The 8,975-nt window shown below is 42.4% G+C and overlaps 1 pseudogene; it reads left to right on the top strand.

Moving 5' to 3' along the window:
• Nucleotides 1–3,137: 3,137 nt before the first annotated feature.
• Nucleotides 3,138–4,353, top strand: LOC118971935 (endogenous retrovirus group K member 10 Gag polyprotein-like; annotated as a pseudogene).
• Nucleotides 4,354–8,975: the final 4,622 nt, after the last annotated feature.

The following is an 8,975-nucleotide window of genomic DNA, read 5'->3' as shown; positions in this document are numbered from 1 at the left end:
ACAAGACTTACTTTCCTATAAGGCTAGAAAAGCAAAAAGCATTGAAGGACACCGAACTACTGATCACTACTCTGGTTTGCACAGCAATTCCTGTCTTCATTCCAGCCAAATTTTGCTAGTCAATAAATATAGATTTAACGAGTGTTTAAATATCCTCTGAATAGGAAGCATAATAGTGGCAGAGAAGGACAGAAAATCATTGTAACATACTTCCTTCTGTTCTTCAGATTCTGATTCTATTCCTGAAAGAGCTGACTCTCAGCTAGTACAGTGGGGCAGTCATACATCATACAAACAGAAGAGGAAGATAGGGATTTACTTCTTCCAGATGGAGTTTCCAGTTTGAGAAAACAATGGCCTCCCTTTTCCTAAATCTGAGTGTTAATTTTATAATTTTAAATAGATCACTCATTTTTCTGTTTTAAGCAAACATGTTCAAAATGCACTTGTAATACTTACACGTTCTAGTAATTCCTCCAATCCTTATTTCTCTAATTCTTTTAAACTTTCATTCATCTTTGTACTTTCATACTGAATACATTTTCAGTATACTCTTGACATGATGCATTTTAATTTAGTCCCTAAAGTGTGCTAAATCCTTGGTTATGTAAATCCTTGGTTATGTCCTCAGGTAGTGAGGGCTATGCCTCTCTTTTCCTGTATCATACAATTGCAGTATCCTAAGAAAAGAGAATATATATATATATATATATATATATATATATATATAGCCTCTACCCTGAGGCTAGAAAACTGATCTCACTGGAGAACTGAAAAATTAACCTTCAGAGATCTGTGAAGTCGCCCTTTCATGGGGGTAATTACATTTTTCCAGGAATGGGAAAAAAAAAAGCTTTTACCACCTAGTGGTACAAATGAAAGCAAAATATGTAATTACCATTCAAATTCCTAGTGAGTAAATTTTTGATTCCCTACTTTCTGACTTTCATTAAAGCAGTCATTCAATCTTATAAATGATTACCAAGCCTCAGGCAGGTTTTCTCTAGTCATAAGGAGCCCCCTACTTCACAAGACAGTTTAGTTTGTTGTAGGAATGCTCAATTGGTTCTACCATCTGTGGTTTAATAGAACCAAACTGCTCGTACAACATGAGGTTCTTTAAATATTTGAGGATGCTCTCATTTTTTCTTCATGACAAATATTCTGTTTCCTTGACAGATACATCAAGTCTTTTAAATCATATTTTATATAATGTTTTATAGGTGCTGCATTCCTGTCTCCAGAGGTTCTTAGGTACATTATAAATGAGCATTTTTAAAGAAATATAAAGTGAGGTTCTGTATCACTTAGCCAACTCAGTACTCTCTATAAATCTAGTAAAAGTTTTATAGACACAAGGATACATGCAGAATGTTCAGTATAATAGTTTTCAAAACGAAAAATAGAAACAATTATCTAAGTGACTTTAAATTCGAAAATGGTGATATAAATTATAATATTTTAATAAATTAAAATACTATTCAATTATTAAAATTAATATATTGGAAGGTTTATGTAAAATTTAGCTTAAAAATTTAATATTGAGGTGAAAAGTAAATGGAAGAATGATGCAGTTAATGTAATTACATTTTCATGCATAGAAATAAACATGGATACATAGTTATTAAATAAAAGTTCCAAAACATCCAGAAGCCAAATTCTAAGTTGTTGAGAGCCAGGCTATGCCCCTTCCCCCACTTGATGATGTGGTGGGAATAGAGAACAAAGAACAGAACATCCTGTTCACACATTCCAGGAGCAACTGAAGGAGCCCTGCTGTTCTTAACTTTGCCCGGCTACCGCTGATGTCAACGGTGTGCTTGATTGTTTATTGGATAATTCTATTTCCTGGGATAGTGTGCTTCTTTGCTGTATAAATACTCTGGACCCTAATAAAGCTTTGCTGGCGACACGCAGGAGCATCAGCCCTCCCAGTTCTTTCTGTCTTTCTTTGTTTTCTTCGCTCCCCTTCCGCACTTCAGGACCTGCTCAACTCAGGGTGGCCGGACCGCGTCAAGTGGTGCCCAAACAGGGACCTGAAGGAGAGGGATAAGGTGAGGGCCACCATTTTGAGAAGAGAAAGCCCTTGCCAGGGTAAGCAGAGAAGATGCGCGAGAGAAGAGGTGCGCAAGCAACGTGGACATGGTAAGTGATTTTTCTGGGAGTTCAATATGGGACAGGCAAGAAGCAAACAGCTTTATGTCTGCGGGTTGAAGAAATTATTGGCTATTAGGGGAATTAAAGTAGGGAAGCCCCAACTAGAAAGATTTTTAGACTTTATTAAGAAATTCTGCCCATGGTTTCCAGAAGAAGGGACACTAGACATAGATTTATGGAATAAGGTAGGAGAGGGATTACAAACTTATTCTGCCCATGGACCAAAAATGTTTCCAGTAGATACTTTTTGACTGTGGACCTTGATTAGAGATTCTTTAGATCTTAGGCATGAAGGATTTAAGATAGAAAATGTGAAAGAGCATGCCCTTGGTACGGGTCAGGCTGCTGAGGAAAACAAAAGCAATCTTGCTTCTCCAGCCATTTCCCCGTCTGCTCCACCATTGGAGGCACCGGAAAGTTGGGAGCCATCCTATCATGAACTGGACAGCGGCTCAGATGAGGAAATGGAGAAGTAACAGAGCCCTCTAGTGGAGGAACCTTTAGATCAACTTGGTGATAAGGAGGCACAGACAATAGAGACAGCCTCCATAGGCTCTAGCAAGAAAGTTTATCATCAACTTGGTGATAAGGAGGCACAGACAATAGAGACAGCCTCCATAGGCTCTAGCAAGAAGGTTTATCCATCCCTGCTCGCAGTAACACGGACAGTCGCAGCAGACCAATCTGGAATACCTTTCGAAGAGTGGTGGAATGAAATTCAGGGCACTTTGAAGTGGCTTACTTTAGCCTTAGAATTGCAGCAAAAGATGGGACAGCCACACCCCGAGAGAAGAGACTCCACTGTGAGTAAGGCTGAAACAAATCCCCTTGAAAAGGTAGGTTCTGATCCTGTTCAGCCTATATCCTCAGAACAAACTAAAGAGAAAACAGTGGAGTGAAAGACAGAGAAGGATTTAGAACAGAAAGAAAAACAGCCCATAGAGTCTAAGGAAGAAAAGCCTCATATGCTCCCAGTTAATATGCAGAAGAGACAGAGAAAGGTTACTCCTCTTGAGGCAGTTCTACAACAAGCTCAAGATCAGGGAGAGAACACACAAGAATTTTTTGCCTATCCAGTGTTAGAATGGCCAGGTGACAATGGAGGGGTATTCAGACAACGTGTGCCATTTCCTTTCAAACAGCTGAAAGAGCTGAAAGAGGCCTGCAATAAATATGGCCCCACTGCTCCGTTTACATTAACCATCTTAGAAGCTATGACTACAGAGGCTTTGCCCACGGGAGATTGGAAGTCCTTAGCACATGCATGCCTTACGGGGGGAGATTATCTGCTATGGACTTCAGAATTTTATGAGAATTGTCAGAGAACAGCTAGGACTAACGCTGCTCAGCAAATACCCATTGTTTTTGAACAGGTTGGCGGGAGAGGGCCAATATGCTCAGGTGGATCAGCAGTTGGTCTTTCAGTTAGCAGTATATGCTCAAACAAATGCGGCAGCTAGAAGAGCATGGAAGGCTCTCCCAGAAAGTACTAGTAGAACAGAGGAGGTCTCTAAAATCAGGCAAGGGCCTGATGAACCATTTCAAGAATTTGCAGCTCGCCTATTGAAGACAGCAGGGAGAACATTAGGAGAATCAGAGGCTAGTACTGCCCTAGTCACACAGTTGGCCTACGAGAATGCCAACAGTGCCTGCCAAGCTGTCTTGAGGCCATTTTGGAAAAAGGCCACATTATCAGATTACATTCGCTTATGTTCAGATATAGGGCCATCCTATACCGAGGGATTAGCTATGGCAGCAGTGCTGCAAGGGAAGTCCATCAAAGAAGTTATGCTTCAGCAGACCAGATCTTGTGGGCATCACGGTCCTGTCAGTACATGCTTTAATTGTGGACAGATGGGACATATAGCCAGACAATGTCCATGAGCCTCCAGGCCTCCAGCTAATCAAGGAGCTGAGGCTACACTGCCACTTTGTCTTAGGTGTAAAAAAGGAAAACATTGGGTAAAGGACTGTAGATCAAGGTTTGATAAAGATGGTTGTCCCCTTCAGGGAAACTGGCAGAGGGGCTAGCCCCAGGCCCCAAACAAACAATGCTATGGGGCGCTGCAGGTGACCGCAGAGAATCAGGCTTCTGGGAGTCAGGCTCTAAGCAGCAGAAATCCGTTCAAGACCTCTTTCAAGCGACCTCAGGGAGCGCAGGACTGGACCTCAGTTCCACCGCCTACACAGTATTAACACCAGCAATGGGCATGCAAGCCCTTCCTACAGGGGTCTATGGGCCATTACCTCCAGAGACAGTAGGATTATTGCTGGGAAGAAGTAGTACCACCATGAAAGGATTACATGTTGCCCCAGGTGTAATAGATGCAGATTACACAGGTGAAATTAAAGTCATGACATACTCTCCCAAAGCATATCAGTAATCCCCTTTGGACAAAGGATAGCACAACTAATATTGCTCCCCATAATATCTGTGGGAAGAACAGTCACCACAAGCCCTAAAAAAGATGGAGGCTTTGGTTCTCCAGAAGCTTATTGGATCCAAGAGATCAAACAGAATAGACCCCAACTAGAGTTGAAAATCCAAGGAAAGTGGTTCAAAGGAATCCTAGATGTTTCTTGTATAGAAGACATTCATTGGCCATCTGCTTGGCCCACACAGCAAACACAGAGTTCTGAGGCATAGGTCAGTCTCAATCACCTCTACAAAGTTCTGATATATTAACCTGGGAAGATTCTGAGGGATATATAGGTACTTTTCAGCCATATATTATACCACGGTTACCTATAAATTTATGGGGTAGAAATGTCATGTCTGAGATGGGAGTTTATCTATATAGTCCCTCTGCTCAAGTTTCACAACAGATGTTTAATCAAGGACTCCTTCCACAACAAGGTCTAGGTAGCAATAACCAAGGTATTGTGGAACCCTTTCCATTAGCACTAAAACAAGACAGAAGAGGATTGGGGTATTTTCCTCAGGGGCCATGAGCTTGCCTGTTCTCCATGCAGACTCTATTCACTGGAAAAGTGATGAGCCAGTGTGGATAGATCAGTGCCCTTGTCCGAGGAAAAAATTGCAGCAGCTCAATTGTTAGTTCAGGAAAAATTGGATAAAGGTCATATTACTTCCTCTACATCTCCTTGGAACTCCCCTATATTTGTTAAGAAAAAATTAGGAAAGTGGAGGCTGTTGTAAGATTTGAGGAAGGTGAATGAAACTATGGGAGTGATGGGAGCTCTTCAACCTGGGCTGCCCCATCTTGCAGCTATTCCAAATAATACCTATAAAATAGTATTGGACCTTAAAGATTGCTTTTATACTATTCCCTTAGCCCCACAAGATTGTAAAAGATTTGCTTTTAGTGTCCCGAGTACTAATCTTCAAGAGCCTATGAAAAGATATCAATGGCTAGTTTTGCCTCAAGGAATGGCCAACAGCCCCACCTTGTGTCAGAAGTATGTATCTGCAGCTATACTTCCCATTCGTACACAATTTCCTCAAATATATATCATCCACTATATGGATGATATTCTCTTAGCTTCCCAGGAACAGAAAATCCTGCTTGAAGCTTATTCTGCCCTGCAGACATCTTTGTCAGAGCGAGGTCTTGTTATAGCTCCCGAGAAAGTGCAGACAGTTGACCCATTTTCCTATTTAGACCCTAAAAGATAGAGTTGAGAAAAGATCAGTTGAAGACTTTGAATGATTTTCAGAAATTGCTAGGGGATATTAATTGGTTGAGGCCTTCATTAGGAATCACCACTGGTGAACTAAAGCCTCTATTTGATGTGTTGAAGGGAGATCCAGATCCAAACTCACCTAGAGAACTTACTCCGCTGGCCAAGACTGCTCTGTTGCGTGTAGAACAGGTCACTGCACAACAGCAACTGACATATTTTTATTATAATAAACCTTTAGAAGCTTACATTTTCACTACCAAACATTCTCCCACTGCAGTCCTTCGGCAAGGACAAGATCCACTTCAGTGGCTACATTTAGCAGTTTCGCCTCGAAGTTCGTTAACTCCTTTTCATGACCCAGTTGCAACTTTAATACAGGAGATAAGGTCAGAAGCCAGAAAATATTTTGGATTTGAACCATCTATAATTGGTGTTCCTTTCACAAAACAACAGATAGATTGGCTCTTACAAAACACAGATGCATTTCCCATCGCTTTGGCTGATTTTATGGGAGTAGTAGATAATCGTTATCCTCAGGTGAAACTACTCCAGTTTGCTCAACTTCAAGAATTTGTATTCCCACACATAATTTCTTCCACACCTATTGAAGGTGCACCCACCATCTTCACAGATGCCTCCAGCAATGGCACAGCTGTGTGTGTGGTGCATGGCAAGGCTTTTTCGCATCGCACCACTCCAGCTTCAGCACAAGTGGTAGAACTGCATGCTGTGGCTTTAGTTCTTTCTGCTCCACTTTTCGTCCTCATTTAATCTCTACTCAGACAGCCAGTATGTAGTCAATGCAGTCTCCTGACTGGAGACGGTTCCTCTCATTGACACTTCTACTACAGCCATCCAGCAGCTTTTTGTACAGATACAGTCTTTGCTTCAACAGCGGGCAGAGCGCTGTTATATAGGTCACATACGTGCTCATACTATGTTACCTGGTCCTTTAACTGCAGGTAATGCATTAGCTGATGCAGCCATGTGCTGCGTAGGCCTTACACAAATAGAAAAGGCTACACACTCTCACTCATTACATTATCAAAACAGTAATAGTCTTCACAAATATTTTCACATCACTAGAGAAGCTGCGAGACAAATTGTTAAATGACGCTCAACCTGTCCTGAGCATTTCAACCCTCCACAACTTGGTGTCAACCCTCGTGGCCTCCTGCCAAATCACCTGTGACAGATGGATGTCATGCACATCCCTGAATTTGGAAAATTAAAATATGTTCATGTTACCATTGACACCTATTCAGGTTTCTTCATGCTACTGCTCTCTCTGGAGAATCCACTTCACAAGTTATTCGCCACTGCCTCTCTTGCTTTGCTGTTATGGTCATTCTCAAGCTGATTAAAATGGACAATGGATCTGGCTATACCAGTAGCCGCTTTCACACATTTTGTGTGCAATGGGGTATTGCCCACAAGACAGGAATCCCCTATAATCCCCAGGGCCAAGGCATTGTTGAAAGAGCCCATGGCACTTTGAAAGCCCAGCTCAATAAAATTAAGAAGGGGGAGTTATACCCCATTACACCTTTGAATTATTTATCCCATGCACTCTATATTTAAAATTTTTAACTCTAGACCTTGCGGGACGCAGTTCTGCACAGCGCTTTTGGTGCTCTGGCGGTCATCCACCCCTCGCACAGGTGCGATGGAAAGATCCTCTGAATGGGGTGTGGCAAGGTCCAGATCCCATCCTTCTTTGGGGGTGAAGACACGTTTGTATCTTTCCACAGGATGCTGATGGCCTGAGGTGGTTGCCAGAAAGGCTGGTGTGTCATGCAGACCATATTCCTCCTGATCCTGCTCCAGCTTTGGAGGACCCCAGCTGAAGAGCAAGCAGCAGAGCAAGCAGTTCAGCACATATATTGGGCATATGTTCCTGACCCCGCTCTGCTCCATCCAGTCGGTTGGAAGTCTCCCGAGGTACAGATCTACTCCAATGATTCTGACATTTTGGGAGGACCTGTCGTCCACGTGCAGCTACAATGCTGGTTGTATAATTACACAGGCCTGGGACGAGGGACTCCGATGTGCTTCTTTAAAAATGAGTGCAGTGACCGTGCTTGCCTAAATAACCACAAGCCCAGCTGTCTAACACTTCAGTATTCCAATGTGTGGGACTGGACCGTTCTGGGTCACCAACTCACTATCATGCTCTGGAGGCCCATCAGAACACCTAGTAATAGGAGAAACGGTACCTTGCCTTCTGACCACCCTGTGTGCAGTGTGCTTACATCTTCATCTTCAATTAAAAAGGACACACTGCCATTACCCTGGGCAAAGTGCAAGGGCTCCCCTTCACTTGCGGGTGCAGGTGGTGAATGGCCACAGCAGATGAACATCACTAAAGACCTTTACATTGTGGACTGGTCTTTAGGACCAAATTCAAAGATGCTGGCCCCACAATGCAGAGGACTCTCTATGGGGTTTTAGTACACTCCAGATGGGTACCCTCAGACCTCTTGGTGGAAAATAGGGGTGGCTATGGGAGGATTAGATTGGGACAATAGTACAAGCATTAATGTAAACAATGACACATGTGGCAGCTTGCGTTGCCCCCCCCCCCCCATACGCTGCTGGTAGGGTCTATTTCTATTAATATGACTTATCAGAAAAATATGTTTCACATTGCCTGTAAAAAATGCAGTCTCACTAGCTGCATCTCTACTGTGTCCAACAATACCATGCTTCTTTGACTTAAGCAACCCCCCCTTTCCTTTTGATTCCTGTGAACCACACGGGACCTTGGTATGATGATAAGGGCCTGCAAGTGTTGATATAATTGAAGAAAACTCTAGACCATCCCAAGAGAGCTGTGGACCTCGTTATTGTAGGGTTGTTATCTTTAATTTCCTTTATTGTATCTTCTACTGTAGCAGCTGTAGCTTTAACTGAGAATGTACAAACTGTAACCTATGTCAATAGTTTGACCCAAAATGCAACTCAGGCTCTTAATGATCAAGGAAATATTGATGAGAAAATAAGTCATAAGCTTAATGCCTTGTATGACATGGTCATGTATTTGGGCGAAGAGGTTCAGGGCCTAAAATTAAGGCACCGATTGAAGTGTCATGCAGCTTATAATGAAGTTTGTGTCACATCTAAAGAGTATAATCAATCTAAGTATAGTTGGGAATCAGTGAAAAATCACCTAC

Source organism: Manis javanica, chromosome 8 (assembly GCF_040802235.1).
Source record: "Manis javanica isolate MJ-LG chromosome 8, MJ_LKY, whole genome shotgun sequence".
NCBI classification, from domain to species: domain Eukaryota; kingdom Metazoa; phylum Chordata; class Mammalia; order Pholidota; family Manidae; genus Manis; species Manis javanica.
Note: the sequence above shows the minus strand (reverse complement) of the source record. Positions and strands in the feature narration are given on the sequence as shown.